Source organism: Triturus cristatus, chromosome 10, assembly GCF_964204655.1.
Source record: "Triturus cristatus chromosome 10, aTriCri1.1, whole genome shotgun sequence".
Taxonomy (NCBI): Eukaryota; Metazoa; Chordata; class Amphibia; order Caudata; family Salamandridae; genus Triturus; species Triturus cristatus.
The window spans coordinates 845,253,571-845,268,497 of NC_140593.1; the positions used below are offsets into that span (position 1 = coordinate 845,253,571).

At 47.0% G+C, this 14,927-nt stretch overlaps 10 non-coding genes across 10 annotated transcripts; all 10 read left to right on the forward strand.

Moving 5' to 3' along the window:
* Positions 1 to 5,104: 5,104 nt before the first annotated feature.
* TRNAP-CGG (transfer RNA proline (anticodon CGG)) lies at positions 5,105 to 5,176 on the forward strand. Its single transcript has one exon. It is a non-coding gene; the product is annotated as a tRNA-Pro (tRNA).
* Positions 5,177 to 5,561: 385 nt separating this feature from the next.
* On the forward strand, positions 5,562 to 5,634 carry TRNAV-UAC (transfer RNA valine (anticodon UAC)). Its single transcript has one exon. It is a non-coding gene; the product is annotated as a tRNA-Val (tRNA).
* Positions 5,635 to 6,520: 886 nt separating this feature from the next.
* Positions 6,521 to 6,593, forward strand: TRNAV-AAC (transfer RNA valine (anticodon AAC)). The gene has a single exon. It is a non-coding gene; the product is annotated as a tRNA-Val (tRNA).
* A 1,328-nt stretch (positions 6,594 to 7,921) lies between these two features.
* TRNAP-CGG (transfer RNA proline (anticodon CGG)) lies at positions 7,922 to 7,993 on the forward strand. The gene has a single exon. It is a non-coding gene; the product is annotated as a tRNA-Pro (tRNA).
* A 385-nt stretch (positions 7,994 to 8,378) lies between these two features.
* TRNAG-UCC (transfer RNA glycine (anticodon UCC)) lies at positions 8,379 to 8,451 on the forward strand. The gene has a single exon. It is a non-coding gene; the product is annotated as a tRNA-Gly (tRNA).
* Positions 8,452 to 8,879: 428 nt separating this feature from the next.
* TRNAA-AGC (transfer RNA alanine (anticodon AGC)) lies at positions 8,880 to 8,951 on the forward strand. The gene has a single exon. It is a non-coding gene; the product is annotated as a tRNA-Ala (tRNA).
* Positions 8,952 to 10,749: 1,798 nt separating this feature from the next.
* Positions 10,750 to 10,821, forward strand: TRNAP-CGG (transfer RNA proline (anticodon CGG)). The gene has a single exon. It is a non-coding gene; the product is annotated as a tRNA-Pro (tRNA).
* An 887-nt stretch (positions 10,822 to 11,708) lies between these two features.
* TRNAP-AGG (transfer RNA proline (anticodon AGG)) lies at positions 11,709 to 11,780 on the forward strand. The gene has a single exon. It is a non-coding gene; the product is annotated as a tRNA-Pro (tRNA).
* A 747-nt stretch (positions 11,781 to 12,527) lies between these two features.
* TRNAL-CAA (transfer RNA leucine (anticodon CAA)) lies at positions 12,528 to 12,639 on the forward strand. Its single transcript has 2 exons — positions 12,528 to 12,565; positions 12,594 to 12,639. It is a non-coding gene; the product is annotated as a tRNA-Leu (tRNA).
* Positions 12,640 to 14,033: 1,394 nt separating this feature from the next.
* On the forward strand, positions 14,034 to 14,106 carry TRNAV-UAC (transfer RNA valine (anticodon UAC)). Its single transcript has one exon. It is a non-coding gene; the product is annotated as a tRNA-Val (tRNA).
* The last annotated feature ends 821 nt before the right edge of the window (positions 14,107 to 14,927 follow it).

The window sequence follows — 14,927 nt, forward strand, 5'->3', positions numbered from 1 at the left end:
GGGGATAATCAAATGAGGGGCCGCGGACTGAAGGGTATTAGCAAGCATTTGCGGATCTGGAGTTGACTTCTCTTCTGCGCCCACCAGAGCAACTCCTCCTACTGGTGGGGCTTGTCTTTTGGCACTGTGCTGATCTTTGGCTTTCGTGGACATTCCTTGACAAAATGCCCGGCAGTTCCACAATACATACACAACTTTCCATTACGTCGCCTCTCCCTTTCCTCCTTAGTTAATGGGCCCCTAACTGACCCAATTTGCATTGGTTCTTCCCCCGAAGTTGTCTCAGATGACTTAACCGGATCAGACCTGGCTCTGTCGAAACGCGGAAGGAAAGGCCGTACCTCCTTGCGACGCTCACTCCGCCTCTCATTTTGCCTCGAGTCAATCTGAAGTACAAGGTCCATTAATTCTGACACGTCTGTGGGCCTCCTAGGGATTTGTGCCAACCCATCTTTTATTTCATCTTTCAGTCCTCGATAAAAAATGGCCGCCCTCTTTTCCTTTGGCCACTTGGTTTCCACTATTAGTTTATTAAACTGGGCAATATAGGCTACTAACTCCCGACTCCCTTGTCTGAGATCCAAAAGTTCATTGTCTGTCGTTTGTGACACTGTGCGACGATCAAAAATGCGAAGAAATTCTTCCTTGAATTCCTCAAAGTTATACAGGATTGAGTCATTGCAACTCACAAGCGGCATAGACCAGGCTGCCGCATCTCCGCTCAGGTAAGACAGTACAAAGGCCACCTTGGATTGGTCCTCTTTAAAAACTATTGGCTTGCAAAGGAAATGCAAAGAGCATTGGGTGAGGAAAATTTGCGCCTTATGAGGGTCACCTGTAAATCTTTCTGGGGCTGCCAAAGGTATAGTGGGAGACATGGCATGGATAACCTGAGTGGTCAGTTCAGACGTAGATGACGTGGGCGAGAAATGGAAAGATTTTGGGGCCTTAAACTCAGCACTATCTCCGGAAACCAATTCTTCCACCCTCTGTCTAAGGAAATTCGCTTCCTGACTAGACTTCCTGACCTCTTCACTGAGAGTCTTATTTGCCTCCATGGTGACATTTAACTGTTCCTGAATTCTTTCTAGCACTGCTGCCAATGTCTTAACATCCAGACCCTCAGCCATACTGCTCAGGTGGGATTTAGTTGAATGGCACTTCAATCTGTCAAGAACAAGCGAAAGAAGGTACCACGCACCTGAAATTCCCTTCCACCACGGGAACAGCTGGACTGAAGATCTGGACTCAATTGAGGATAATTTCCCAGCTCCCCTGCCTCGCTACAGCGAATAACATTCACTTCCAGCAAGAAGGGGGAAAGGGGAATGGGATAATAGAGAGACTCCACTGTGATGCCTGCTTCTCCTGGACTAGTGTGGTTACTCTGGCATCTGTAAATGAAGTTAACAGAGGATTAGTGGAAGTCCCCTTATAGGCCCTCACTACCCACTCCCTACGCCCTGACTTTTACCTGATTTCTACTGTGGATTAGCCTCTCTCTTTTCAGTTGCTTTTTCTATGCTCCGCGCTAAGCAAGCGCAACTATGCTTGATGGCTGCTGCTGCGCTTGATGGTACTGCTGCGCTTGATAGTTCTGCTGCGCTTGACGGTTGCTGCTGCACTTGATGATTACTGCTGCGCTTGATAGTTCTGCTGCGCTTGACGGTTGCTGCTGCACTTGATGATTACTGCTGCGCCTGATGGTTATGCTGCGGCAATTGGTGGTAAGCAATATATATATATATATATTTAACATACAACGAGAAGAAGTAGATTCTTTTCTGGTTATCAGCACTGCAGAAGAAAGTTCCTCAGGGAAACTAGAAGCCTGTAGCCTGAACTGTTCTCTCTTGAGATTTCTGTCAGTCTCCCCAAACAATGATTAAGGAAGTCTATGGGGACTGCTTCTTGTTCAACAACTCGGAACGTTGTAAGGGAATATTAGCAGCTTGACAGTCTTAAGTTGATTAACGCTTCAAAACGCTACACTGCTCATATACCAGCGCGTTATACAATTGGCCACTCACCGAGGAATGACTGTTGACCTTTTCTCTGAGATAGTTCCTGCCTTGAAAGTCCTTCCACAAGACACCACTGGTAGAGACTCTGGAGAATTTCCACTCACTGGAAATAACAGGAAAGTTCTAGTGACAAGAGATGAGATAGAGGACTACTATCTCCACCTCCGGAATCTGTTAGGCAGCAGAGAATAACTTTCTCAACCCCCAACGAATACTTTCAGGAAGTTCTGTGAGAGACTCGAACGGCACAGCCTCCTCACAAATTTCTACAGTTGAAGTGCGCCGCGGTCAGGGAACGCGCGCACGTTCAAACCAACTGCCTGTCAAACACTAGACCGCTAACCCACAGACCGCCCTGAGAACGGGCGCCCTGTTGGTAATGGTCTTTAACAGACTAGTCTTCTTTTGGGAACGTCTGAAGGAAGGGAAGTGAAACAGCCGACTCCAAGGGTAATTGAAAAGTTTTCTTTTGCGATCAGAACCAGGGGAAACCGTGCAGGAACACGTCTTGCCGTTCTTGACACTGTGTTACATCATGTGTAAGGAGACCTGTATCAAGGGACGAGCTAAGCAATAGAATGATGCTACAGCAACATCTCCATGACTTTATGAATGTAGACCTGGACTCAGGTTAGTATAGTTATTGCCTATGTAAGGGAAAAAGGAGGGTCTGTGGTACTGTAAATTTCGGAACCATGTTGGAGGCATGGCCCTACCATGCCGATTTTGGTATCAGCGAACCGCAAATGACTAATGCGGTATGTATGAGTGTTTTCGTCATGTTTTACCGATGAATTCACCGAGTATGCGATACTGCATATCGAACCCTCGGGTTCCATTTTAGAACGGTAACCATTCTATGGTTGCCCTCACATAGATTACGCTTTTAGGCCATGCCTAGGCCTAAAGCACACATACACCTCCTATGCCCTCTTTGTGACCTGTGGAAACTGACTCCGCTGCCCGAGGTCAGTCCTGTCCGGCCGGTTCCTTTTACAGCGGCCAAATGGGATTAGCATCAGGGCGCGACACATCATAAAGTCGTTCATCCCACACGAACCCTGACTAATCTCTTTCACACCTGACTCTGTTTCCTACTTTATGGCTTGCTTTACAAGGAGGAGGTACCCGTTTTTATTGGGGTCTGCTGATATCTGATGAGGGTTCTGAGCCTCGCTGGGTAAATAATTGTGGGCTGACCGAGCTGAAATGTGGGATTATCATTATGACTTGACTGTTTCTTTGAAGCGAAAATATGTGAATGACCACTTCTAAAATAGGGGCGGTGTTGCCCAGAGCGTAATATTTTGTATATAAGGAAAGACTGGTTTTTGGTTGGGGGCAGTCTCCTGAGAATATACACCGTGCTGTACTTCTCGGATACCTGTGATTGGTCTGCAGCCAATAAACTCGATCTTTGACTTCACCTAGAAGACTCTGTGTTTCTGTGGTCTGAGACAGGAAGAACTCGAAGTCTTCGGGTGTGTTCCCTGACACCGCTGGGTTGGTTCTGAAAAACCCAGTACTTCAGGGTAAGGATGGTCCAACGTTGAGCTTCATGGACATTGGCCCTTGGTCTGTGCTTTCCAACCCACTACATGCCAAGAAGATTGCTGCAATAGGATCTGTTTCTGTGGTGTAGTGGTTATCACGTTCGCTTTACACGCGAACGGTCCCTGATTCGAGACTGGGCAGAAACAGCAGCTTATTGTTTGCATTTACTCTCTCAACTTATAGGAAAGCTGAGATAATGGAAGCTGTCTATCCCTCACCAGCGTGACGTACTGTGCTCCAGGGGCATCAGTGACAGCTCAAAAAGAGAAGTGACGATAGTTTGCGCCATTCGTTTGCACGTCCTTTTGTACTGAAGGGTGGGCCTACTTGATGAAAGCAAGGCATGAGAGCAGAAATTGTTTTATTGTCCTCACCGAGAGCATACACCTAGAGCAAACAAAATGTCTGAAGGATGGAGGCATTTTCATTTCTTGTTCGATGACGGCCATGGAAAAGACAGCAACCATATTGCAGAAGAGAGCAGCATGTGCAGTTGCTTGCTTTGGGTGAATCATTCACCAACTCGCTGCCAATAACCCCCGGAGCCGGTGCAAAAGGTGACTCTTGTGTGCCTCGGCTCGTTGGTCTAGGGGTATGATTCTCGCTTAGGGTGCGAGAGGTCCCGGGTTCAAATCCCCACACACCACAATCTTTGCACGGACCTGTAACATATGACGAGAAATCCACCAACGATCAGGCTGGGCCCTCAATCACAATTCCATGTATTCCTGGAAGGGACACCTCAGGCACACCTTCTGTTAAATTTGCACTCCATCACACTAACTGCTGTGCTGGTTTCTCATTAAGCAGTTGATCCCATCTTTGTTGTGAGGCTCTCCTGCCACCTTTTGGGCGGAGAAGGCACTGTCCCTGCAACAACACATGCAGACATGTTCAACAGGGCTTCCTGGTTATGTGGGAGGAGCAGATTGTCATTGGTCCCCCCTTGCGAATTTTAATTTACATAAGGAAGACAGAGAGGTAGCTGGGAGTAGGCAGTACACACGGACATTGAACTCTATCTTGTGATTTGCAGCCAATTCTAGATTGAGGCAGGAGGAAAGGAGGTGACTTGCCCAACAATGGCCATTCTGGGAATTCAGCCACCCTGGGTCTCCCAGGTGAGTGTTTCAGTCCTGCGAGCCACTCATATAAATCTCCCCTGATCGAGCCTGATCGAGCACTGAGTGAGCATGTTTAAATCCAAGAATCAAACGCCTCTTTCTTAGGAGCAAGAATTGGCAGGCCCTCCCTTGCTTCTGGGGTGGAAGTTTATGGGGCAAGGGTCCAGGACTTGCAGAGAAGTACAAGTGCCAGAAAGTGCCTGCAGTTCTCATCAGTGCCTTTTTTCTGCTCACTGGCAGCTAGGATATCGGCTGATCCCTTCCTTGCAAGAGTGAAAAAAACAACACCTTGAGAGAAAACATGACTTTGTGTGGCTCACATAGAGAGAGAGCAGCCAAATAGCACTGCTTTGTTTCTGAAAGACGCATCAGAAATTGTTCAAATTGCCGACAGGGGAATCAGGCTCGTTGGTCTAGGGGTATGATTCTCGCTTCGGGTGCGAGAGGTCCCGGGTTCAAATCCCGGACGAGCCCATGCTGTGGAATTATTTTTAGGCTGCTTATTATATAGGACCATTTCTTCTTTTCAATGCTATAAGACGCCGTGTATGGTGAGAAAGTTCCTTTCCCTGCACGCTGTTTCCCACTTTTGGCGTATAGAATTTCAGTGCCGGACTTCTTTGCAACTGCTTTTCTGGGGTGGACCATCAGTGTAGGAACATTAAATTCAAAGTGTTTTTCTAGTGTGATTTCAGGTATGGTTTTAAAATCGCCTTTTGGAATAAAAGTGGTCCTCGTTCCTTTCTTCCAAAGAAAGAGATCGGGTAAGGAGGGTCCAACGTTGAGCTTCATGGACATTGGCCCTTGGTCTGTGCTTTCCAGCCCACTACATGCCAAGAAGATTGCTGTAAGAGTATCTGTTTCTGTGGTGTAGTGGTTATCACGTTCGCTTTACACGCGAAAGTTCCCTGGTTCGAGACCGGGCAGAAACAGCAGCTTATTGTTTGCATTTACTCTCTCAACTTATAGGAAAGCTGAGATAATGGAAGCTGTCTATCCCTCACCAGCGTGACTACTGTGCTCCAGGGGGATCAGTGACAGCTCAAAAAGAGAAGTGACGATAGTTTGCGCCATTCGTTTGCACGTCCTTTTGTACTGAAGGGTGGGCCTACTTGATGAAAGCAAGGCATGAGAGCAGAAATTGTTTTATTGTCCTCACCGAGAGCACACACCTAGAGCAAACAAAATGTCTGAAGGATGGAGGCATTTTCATTTCTTGTTCGATGACGGCCATGGAAAAGACAGCAACCATATTGCAGAAGAGAGCAGCATGTGCAGTTGCTTGCTTTGGGTGAATCATTCACCAACTCGCTGCCAATAACCCCCGGAGCCAGTGCAAAAGGTGACTCTTGTGTTCCTCGGCTCGTTGGTCTAGGGGTATGATTCTCGCTTAGGGTGTGAGAGGTCCTGGGTTTAAATCCCGGACGAGCCCTTTTTTAGAGGTAAACATACGAATCCTACTCAAAACTCACAATGCCTGACTATTTCTCATTACACTCGGCGCATCGTTGCACAAATTATTTTGAACCTCAGAAGAAAAACGGATATCCATGCTTTTTCTGCCTTCATGCTTAGTCTGTGTGTGTCCCAGGTGATGCTTTCCCAAGCTGTACTTGCTGGCATTTAGGCATCAGATATTTGTCTGTCGATGCCTGCATAAGTACATTTTTAATACGTCTAATTGCAAGCATGTTGGCTGATATCTCTGCAGTTTTCACACTTGGTCCTCACTTTCTGAGTGGCTGCTGATACAGCAGAATAGAAGTAGAGAGAATCCTTGAGAGGAACCTTGCTCTAACAGTAAAACACAGCAAGTTAGTTTCTGTAGTGTAGTGGTCATCACGTTTGCCTAACACGCGAAAGGTCCCCGGTTCGAGACCGGGCAGAAACACTGTGCATGAGCTGCTTTTATGTGCACCCTCTAAAACCTTATTATCTCAATGCAAGCTTAAGAAGAGGCGGTCCATGAACCCAGCGAGCCGTGGGAAACTTCCTTTACTTTTGCAAGACGAAACAAAGTAATCCGCATCCATCAGTGGTCGCTCTTGTGCCTAGCTTTTTTTTTTATCATGCCATGTTGTATTGTGGGGCCTTTACACCTGTGACATTGCTGCGAACGCTGTAAGTGCAAACATTGGCAAGTGCAGACAGAAGAGTCAGACCTGTACATAGCCAGGCCTGTCAGGATGGCCGAGTGGTCTAAGGCGCCAGACTCAAGAGAGCTTGATCTTCAGTGCAACTGAGACTTCTGGTCTCCTCATGGAGGCGTGGGTTCACATCCCACTTCTGACAGGTATCTTTTACACCCTTAAATCGTCCTGTTTTTTGCAGTGCATTCCCCACACACCACAATCTTTGCACGGACCTGTAACATATGACGAGAAATCCACCAACGATCAGGCTGGGCCCTCAATCACAATTCCATGTATTCCTGGAAGGGACACCTCAGGCACACCTTCCGTTAAATTTGCACTCCATCACACTAACTGCCGTGCTGGTTTCTCATTAAGCAGTTGATCCCATCTTTGTTGTGAGGCTCTCCTGCCACCTTTTGGGCGGAGAAGGCACTGTCCCTGCAACAACACAGGCAGACATGTTCAACAGGGCTTCCTGGTTATGTGGGAGGAGCAGATTGTCATTGGTCCCCCCTTGCGAATTTTAATTTACATAAGGAAGACAGAGAGGTAGCTGGGAGTAGGCAGTACACACGGACATTGAACTCTATCTTGTGATTTGCAGCCAATTCTAGATTGAGGCAGGAGGAAAGGAGGTGACTTGCCCAACAATGGCCATTCTGGGAATTCAGCCACCCTGGGTCTCCCAGGTGAGTGTTTCAGTCCTGCGAGCCACTCATATAAATCTCGCCTGATCGAGCACTGAGGGAGCATGTTTGAATCCAAGAATCAAACGCCTCTTTCTTAGGAGCAAGAATTGGCAGGCCCTCCCTTGCTTCTGGGTTGGAAGTTTATGGGGCAAGGGTCCAGGACTTGCAGAGAAGTACAAGTGCCAGAAAGGGCCTGCAGTTCTCATCAGTGCCTTTTTTCTGCTCACTGGCAGCTAGGATATCGGCTGATCCCTTCCTTGCAAGAGTGAAAAAAACAACACCTTGAGAGAAAACATGACTTTGTGTGGCTCACATAGAGAGAGAGCAGCCAAATAGCACTGCTTTGTTTCTGAAAGACGCATCAGAAATTGTTCAAATTGCCGACAGGGGAATCAGGCTTGTTGGTCTAGGGGTATGATTCTCGCTTCGGGTGCGAGAGGTCCCGGGTTCAAATCCCGGACGAGCCCATGCTGTGGAATTATTTTTAGGCTGCTTATTATATAGGACCATTTCTTCTTTTCAATGCTATAAGACGCCGTGTATGGTGAGAAAGTTCCTTTCCCTGCACGCTGTTTCCCACTTTTGGCGTATAGAATTTCAGTGCCGGACTTCTTTGCAACTGCTTTTCTGGGGTGGACCATCAGTGTAGGAACATTAAATTCAAAGTGTTTTTCTAGTGTGATTTCAGGTATGGTTTTAAAATCGCCTTTTGGAATAAAAGTGGTCCTCGTTCCTTTCTTCCAAAGAAAGAGATCGGGTAGGGAGGGTCCAACGTTGAGCTTCATGGACATTGGCCCTTGGTCTGTGCTTTCCAGCCCACTACATGCCAAGAAGATTGCTGCAAGAGTATCTGTTTCTGTGGTGTAGTGGTTATCACGTCCGCTTTCCACGCGAAAGGTCCCTGGTTCGAGACCGGGCAGAAACAGCAGCTTATTGTTTGCATTTACTCTCTCAACTTATAGGAAAGCTGAGATAATGGAAGCTGTCTATCCCTCACCAGCGTGACGTACTGTGCTCCAGGGGCATCAGTGACAGCTCAAAAAGAGAAGTGACGATAGTTTGCGCCATTCGTTTGCACGTCCTTTTGTACTGAAGGGTGGGCCTACTTGATGAAAGCAAGGCATGAGAGCAGAAATTGTTTTATTGTCCTCACCGAGAGCATACACCTAGAGCAAACTAAATGTCTGAAGGGTGGAGGCATTTTCATTTCTTGTTCGATGACGGCCATGGAAAAGACAGCAACCATATTGCAGAAGAGAGCAGCATGTGCAGTTGCTTGCTTTGGGTGAATCATTCACCAACTCGCTGCCAATAACCCCGGAGCCGGTGCAAAAGGTGACTCTTTTGTGCCTCGGCTCGTTAGTCTAGGGGTATGTTTTTCGCTTAGCGTGCGAGAGGTCCCGGGTTCAAATCCCGGACGAGCCCTTTTTTAGAGATAAACATACGAATCCTACTCAAAACTGACAATGCCTGACTATTTCTCATTAAACTCGGCGCATTGTTGCACAAATTATTTTGAACCTCAGAAGAAAAACGGATATCCATGCTTTTTCTGCCTTCATGCTTAGTCTGTGTGTGTCCCAGGTGATGCTTTCCCAAGCTGTACTTGCTGGCATTTAGGCATCAGATATTTGTCTGTCGATGCCTGCATAAGTAAATTTTTAATACGTCTAATTGCAAGCATGTTGGCTGATATCTCTGCAGTTTTCACACTTGCTCCTCGCTTTCTGAGTGGCTGCTGATACAGCAGAATAGAAGTAGAGAGAATCCTTGAGAGGAACCTTGCTCTAACAGTAAAACACAGCAAGTTAGTTTCTGTAGTGTAGTGGTCATCACGTTTGCCTAACACGCGAAAGGTCCCCGGTTCGAGACCGCTCTGAAACACTGTGCATGAGCTGCTTTTATGTGCACCCTCTAAAACCTTATTATCTCAATGCAAGCTTAAGAAGAGGCGGTCCATGAACCCAGCGAGCCGTGGGAAACTTCCTTTACTTTTGCAAGATGAAACAAAGTAATCCGCATCCATCAGTGGTCGCTCTTGTGCCTAGCTTTTTTTTTTATCATGCCATGTTGTATTGTGGGGCCTTTACACCTGTGACATTGCTGCGAACGCTGTAAGTGCAAACATTGGCAAGTGCAGACAGAAGAGTAAGACCTGTACATTGCCAGGGCTGTCAGGATGGCCGAGTGGTCTAAGGCGCCAGACTCAAGAGAGCTTGATCTTCAGTGCAACTGAGACTTCTGGTCTCCTCATGGAGGTGTGGGTTCAAATCCCACTTCTGACAGGTATCTTTTACACCCTTAAATCGTCCTTTTTTTTGCAGTGCATTCCCCACACACCACAATCTTTGCACGGACCTGTAACATATCACGAGAAATCCACCAACGATCAGGCTGGGCCCTCAATCACAATTCCATGTATTCCTGGAAGGGACACCTCAGGCACACCTTCCGTTAAATTTGCACTCCATCACACTAACTGCCGTGCTGGTTTCTCATTAAGCAGTTGATCTCATCTTTGTTGTGAGTTCTCTCCTGCCACCTTTTGGGCGGAGAAGGCACTGTCCCTGCAACAACACAGGCAGACATGTTCAACAGGGCTTCCTGGTTATGTGGGAGGAGAAGATTGTCATTGGTCCCCCCTTGCGAATTTTAATTTACATAAGGAAGACAGAAAGGTAGCTGGGAGTAGGCAGTACACACGGACATTGAACTCTATCTTGTGATTTGCAGCCAATTCTAGATTGAGGCAGGAGGAAAGGAGGTGACTTGCCCAACAATGGCCATTCTGGGAATTCAGCCACCCTGGGTCTCCCAGGTGAGTGTTTCAGTCCTGCGAGCCACTCATATAAATCTCGCCTGATCGAGCCTGATCGAGCGCTGAGTGAGCATGTTTGAATCCAAGAATCAAATGCCTCTTTCTTAGGAGCAAGAATTGGCAGGCCCTCCCTTGCTTCTGGGGTGGAAGTTTATGGGGCAAGGGTCCAGGACTTGCAGAGAAGTACAAGTGCCAGAAAGTGCCTGCAGTTCTCATCAGTGCCTTTTTTCTGCTCACTGGCAGCTAGGATATCGGCTCATCCCTTCCTTGCAAGAGTGAAAAAAACAACACCTTGAGAGAAAACATGACTTTGTGTGGCTCACATTGAGAGAGAGCAGCCAAATAGCACTGCTTTGTTTCTGAAAGACGCATCAGAAATTGTTCAAATTGCCGACAGGGGAATCAGGCTCGTTGGTCTAGGGGTATGATTCTCGCTTCGGGTGCGAGAGGTCCCGGGTTCAAATCCCGGACGAGCCCATGCTGTGGAATTATTTTTAGGCTGCTTATTATATAGGACCATTTCTTCTTTTTAATGCTATAAGACGCAGTGTATGGTGAGAAAGTTCCTTTCCCTGCACGCTGTTTCCCACTTTTGGCGTATAGAATTTCAGTGCCGGACTTCTTTGCAACTGCTTTTCTGGGGTGGACCATCAGTGTAGGAACATTAAATTCAAAGTGTTTTTCTAGTGTGATTTCAGGTATGGTTTTAAAATCGCCTTTTGGAATGAAAGTGGTCCTCGTTCCTTTCTTCCAAAGAAAGATATCGGGTAAGGAGGGTCCAACGTTGAGCTTCATGGACATTGGCCCTTGGTCTGTGTTTTCCAGCCCACTACATGCCAAGAAGATTGCTGCAAGAGTATCTGTTTCTGTGGTGTAGTGGTTGTCACGTTCGCTTTACACGCGAAAGGTCCCAGGTTCGAGACCGGGCTGAAACAGCAGCTTATTGTTTGCATTTACTCTCTCAACTTATAGGAAAGCTGAGATAATGGAAGCTGTCTATCCCTCACCAGCGTGACGTACTGTGCTCCAGGGGCATCAGTGACAGCTCAAAAAGAGAAGTGACGATAGTTTGCGCCATTCGTTTGCACGTCCTTTTGTACTGAAGGGTGGGCCTACTTGATGAAAGCAAGGCATGAGAGCAGAAATTGTTTTATTGTCCTCACCGAGAGCATACACCTAGAGCAAACAAAATGTCTGAAGGATGGAGGCATTTTCATTTCTTGTTCGATGACGGCCATGGAAAAGACAGCAACCATATTGCAGAAGAGAGCAGCATGTGCAGTTGCTTGCTTTGGGTGAATCATTCACCAACTCGCTGCCAATAACCCCCGGAGCCGGTGCAAAAGGTGGCTCTTGTGTGCCTCGGCTCGTTGGTCTAGGGGTATGATTCTCGCTTAGGGTGCGAGAGGTCCCGGGTTCAAATCCCGGACGAGCCCTTTTTTAGAGGTAAACATACGAATCCTACTCAAAACTGACAATGCCTGACTATTTCTCATTACACTCGGCGCATTGTTGCACAAATTATTTTGAACCTCAGAAGAAAAACGGATATCCATGCTTTTTCTGCCTTCATGCTTAGTCTGTGTGTGTCCCAGGTGATGCTTTCCCAAGCTGTACTTGCTGGCATTTAGGCATCAGATATTTGTCTGTCGATGCCGGCATAAGTAAATTTTTAATACGTCTAATTGCAAGCATGTTGGCTGATATCTCTGCAGTTTTCACACTTGCTCCTCGCTTTCTGAGTGGCTGCTGATACAGCAGAATAGAAGTAGAGAGAATCCTTGAGAGGAACCTTGCTCTAACAGTAAAACACAGCAAGTTAGTTTCTGTAGTGTAGTGGTCATCACGTTCGCCTAACACGCGAAAGATCCCCGGTTCGAGATCGGGCAGAAACACTGTGCATGAGCTGCTTTTATGTGCACCCTCTAAAACCTTATTATCTCAATGCAAGCTTAAGAAGAGGCGGTCCATGAACCCAGCGAGCCGTGGGAAACTTCCTTTACTTTTCCAAGACGAAACAAAGTAATCCGCATCCATCAGTGGTCGCTCTTGTTCCTAGCTTTTTTTTTAGTATGCCATGTTGTATTGTGGGGCCTTTACACCTGTGACATTGCTGCGAACGCTGTAAGTGCAAACATTAGCAAGTGCAGACAGAAGAGTCAGACCTGTACATAGCCAGGGCTGTCAGGATGGCCGAGTGGTCTAAGGCGCCAGACTCAAGAGAGCTTGATCTTCAGTGCAACTGAGACTTCTGGTCTCCTCATGGAGGCGTGGGTTCAAATCCCACTTCTGACAGGTCTCTTTTACACCCTTAAATCGTCCTGTTTTTTGCAGTGCATTCCCCACACACCACAATCTTTGCACGGACCTGTAACATATGACGAGAAATCCACCAACGATCAGGCTGGGCCCTCAATCACAATTCCATGTATTCCTGGAAGGGACACCTCAGGCACACCTTCCGTTAAATTTGCACTCCATCACACTAACTGCCGTGCTGATTTCTCATTAAGCAGTTGATCCCATCTTTGTTGTGAGGCTCTCCTGCCACCTTTTAGGCGGAGAAGGCACTGTCCCTGCAACAACACAGGCAGACATGTTCAACAGGGCTTCCTGGTTATGTGGGAGGAGCAGATTGTCATTGGTCCCCCCTTGCGAATTTTAATTTACATAAGGAAGACAGAGAGGTAGCTGGGAGTAGGCAGTACACACGGACATTGAACTCTATCTTGTGATTTGCAGCCAATTCTAGATTGAGGCAGGAGGAAAGGAGGTGACTTGCACAACAATTGCCATTCTGGGAATTCAGCCACCCTGGGTCTCCCAGGTGAGTGTTTCAGTCCTGCGAGCCACTCATATAAATCTCGCCTGATCGAGCACATGTGAGCGCTGAGTGAGCATGTTTGAATCCAAGAATCAAACGCTTCTTTCTTAGAAGCAAGAATTGGCAGGCCCTCCCTTGCTTCTGGGGTGGAAGTTTATGGGGCAAGGGTCCAGGACTTGCAGAGAAGTACAAGTGCCAGAAAGTGCCTGCAGTTCTCATCAGTGCCTTTTTTCTGCTCACTGGCAGCTAGGATATCGGCTGATCCCTTCCTTGCAAGAGTGAAAAAAACAACACCTTGAGAGAAAACATGACTTTGTGTGGCTCACATAGAGAGAGAGCAGCCAAATAGCACTGCTTTGTTTCTGAAAGACGCATCAGAAATTGTTCAAATTGCCGACAGGGGAGTCAGGCTCGTTGGTCTAGGGGTATGATTCTTGCTTCGGGTGCGAGAGGTCCTGGGTTCAAATCCTGGACGAGCCCATGCTGTGGAATTATTTTTAGGCTGCTTATTATATAGGACCATTTCTTCTTTTCAATGCTATAAGACGTCGTGTATGGTGAGAAAGTTCCTTTCCCTGCACGCTGTTTCCCACTTTTGGCGTATAGAATTTCAGTGCCGGACTTCTTTGCAACTGCTTTTCTGGGGTGGACCATCAGTGTAGGAACATTAAATTCAAAGTGTTTTTCTAGTGTGATTTCAGGTATGGTTTTAAAATCGCCTTTTGGAATAAAAGTGGTCCTCGTTCCTTTCTTCCAAAGAAAGAGATCGGGTAAGGAGGGTCCAACGTTGAGCTTCATGGACATTGGCCCTTGGTCTGTGCTTTCCAGCCCACTACATGCCAAGAAGATTGCTGCAAGAGTATTTGTTTCTGTGGTGTAGTGGTTATCACGTTTGCTTTACACGCGAAAGGTCCCTGGTTCGAGACCGGGCAGAAACAGCAGCTTATTGTTTGCATTTACTCTCTCAACTTATAGGAAAGCTGAGATAATGGAAGCTGTCTATCCCTCACCAGCGTGACGTACTGTGCTCCAGGGGCATCAGTGACAGCTCAAAAAGAGAAGTGACGATAGTTTGCACGTCCTTTTGTACTGAAGGGTGGGCCTACTTGATGAAAGCAAGGCATGAGAGCAGAAATTGTTTTTTTGTCCTCACCGAGAGCATACACCTAGAGCAAACAAAATGTCTGAAGGATGGAGGCATTTTCATTTCTTGTTCGATGACGGCCATGGAAAAGACAGCAACCATATTGCAGAAGAGAGCAGCATGTGCAGTTGCTTGCTTTGGGTGAATCATTCACCAACTCGCTGCCAATAACCCCCGGAGCCAGTGCAAAAGGTGACTCTTGTGTGCCTCGGCTCGTTGGTCTAGGGGTATGATTCTCGCTTAGGGTGCGAGAGGTCCTGGGTTTAAATCCCGGATGAGCCCTTTTTTAGAGGTAAACATACGAATCCTACTCAAAACTCACAATGCCTGACTATTTCTCATTACACTCGGCGCATTGTTGCACAAAGTATTTTGAACCTCAGAAGGAAAACGGATATCCATGCTTTTTCTGCCTTCATGCTTAGTCTGTGTGTGTCCCAGGTGATGCTTTCCCAAGCTGTACTTGCTGGCATTTAGGCATCAGATATTTGTCTGTCGATGCCTGCATAAGTAAATTTTTAATACGTCTAATTGCAAGCATGTTGGCTGATATCTCTGCAGTTTTCACACTTGCTCCTCCCTTTCTGAGTGGCTGCTGATACAGCAGAATAGAAG